The sequence below is a fragment of the Echinops telfairi genome, unplaced genomic scaffold, assembly GCF_000313985.2.
Source record: "Echinops telfairi isolate 266 unplaced genomic scaffold, ASM31398v2 ScPeMD7_7468;HRSCAF=8506_1, whole genome shotgun sequence".
NCBI lineage: Eukaryota > Metazoa > Chordata > Mammalia > Afrosoricida > Tenrecidae > Echinops > Echinops telfairi.
Genome location: NW_022111370.1, coordinates 5,678,039 through 5,680,053, shown reverse-complemented (window position 1 = coordinate 5,680,053; position 2,015 = coordinate 5,678,039).

The window sequence follows — 2,015 nt, the reverse complement described above, 5'->3', positions numbered from 1 at the left end:
GGAGCCTTCATGAAAACTCACCACGCTCACGGCGACCCTGTGAGTTCCTGAGCCTGTAATCGTTTACGGGAGCACAGAGCCTCGTCTTTCTCCCACAGAGCAGCCTGTGGTTTCAAACTGCTGACCCAACGCATAACCACTGGGCCCCCAGGGCTCCGTAGGTGACACAATGGCTTTCACTCCATGAGGAACTTAAGGGTTGCGGTCGGTTTACCCAGCCGTGCCTTGGAAGAAAAGCCTGGCAATCGCCTTCCAATAAGATTGCTATTGTTGACTGCCGTCTCTTCCGAGTCCCACGCTTAGGAATGCAGTGAGATTCTGCACAGAACTGCCCATGTGGTTTTCTGGGCTGCCCCCCCTTTTTTTTTTATTATTCTATTGGGGGCGCTTACAACTCATGACAATCCATATATGTATACATCCATTGTGTGGAGTATATTCGTGGATAGGTTGCTTTCATCATTTTCAAAACATTTTCTTTCTACTTGAGCCCTTGGTATCAGCTCCTCAATTTTCCCTCCCTCATAAACCCTTTATAATTTATACATTTATTTTTTCATGTCTTACACTGACCGATGTCTCCCTTCACCCACCTTTCTGTGGTCCATCCCCCTGGGACGAAGTTATATGTAGATCATTGTGGTTGGTTCCCCTTTTCTGCCCCCCCTTACCCTTACCCTCCTGGCTGCCCTCCTTATGGAAGCTTTGTCACCAAATTTTTCACTCTGAGCAGCAACTGGTACGTTCAAGTAGACCAACCTGACCATTAGTTCCAACCAAAACACCACCATCGAGTCCTATAGTGAATGACCCTATGAGATGAGGTAGAACTGCTCCTGTGGGTGTCTGAGACTGCATCTCTCCACCTGGATAGAAAGCATCCTCTTTCTGGTGGTTTCGAACTGCTGGCTTGAAGTTGGGAACCACCCAACCCTTAACCCATTACACCACAGTAAAACCTTTCCCCCCCCCTGAGACAACCCTGTGGAGCAGTTCTGCTCTGGAACACAAGGGGTCTCCAAGAATCTGAATCCGCTGGAAGGCAGCATGGGTTTTGAAACGAAGTTTAAAGTAAGACTTGATCCTTACAGCAATGTGTAAGAAATCCTGATGAGACCGTGGTTAAGCACTTGACTGCTTAGCAAAAAGCCAGTGGTTCAATCCCACCAGCTGCCCCTAGAAGGAAGAACATGGGTTTAAGAACTCCACTTCCTTAAAGATTTACAGCCTTGGAAACCCTATGGGGTGGCTTTACAATGAGTCTGAATTGAACTCAGCAGCTGTGTGTTTGCGTTGTTTGCTTGTTTGCTTGTTTGTTTGTTTGTTTGTTTGTTTGTTTGTTTAAAGCAGTGTCTGGCAGGCAGCAGGAGTTCAGTAAATGCTATTTAGCAATATTAATGTTTGTATTATTTTTGCCATTAAACCCACCTGGCCCTCAGAGCCAGGTGTTACATAAGAACAATTGTAAGGATGGTATGGGACTCAGTAGTGTTCTGTTCTGTTGTACGTAGGGCCTCAATGAGTCGAATCAACTCAATGGCACCTAATGACAACATAGTGGACATAGGACACAAGGGTCACTGACCGATCTGAAATACACTAACAAGGAAGCTGAGAGACTACAAAACAATCTCTGCTATCTAAGTGATTCAGACTCCTATAGGGCAGGGTAAAACTGCCCTTCTGGGTTTCTGAGACTGCCCTTTACAAGAACAGAAAGCTTCATCTTTCTCCCATGAAGCAGCTGGAAGTTTCAAACTGCTGGTCTTGAGGTTAGCAGCCCAACAAGTAAGTAACTGAGAAACCACAAGCCCACTCTGTGATTAAAAACAGTTATCTATGAAGCCATTTAAAGTTTACTTTATGCACAAAGTGCTTTAGTCTTTTGCCAATCGTCCTGAGAAGACTATTCTTAAAAGAAAAAAGTTTTATTGGCATTTCATCCACATATCATACTGTGTTAGACAGGGTTCTCTAGAGAGATAAAACCAAATTGCTGATAATTTAATATATTT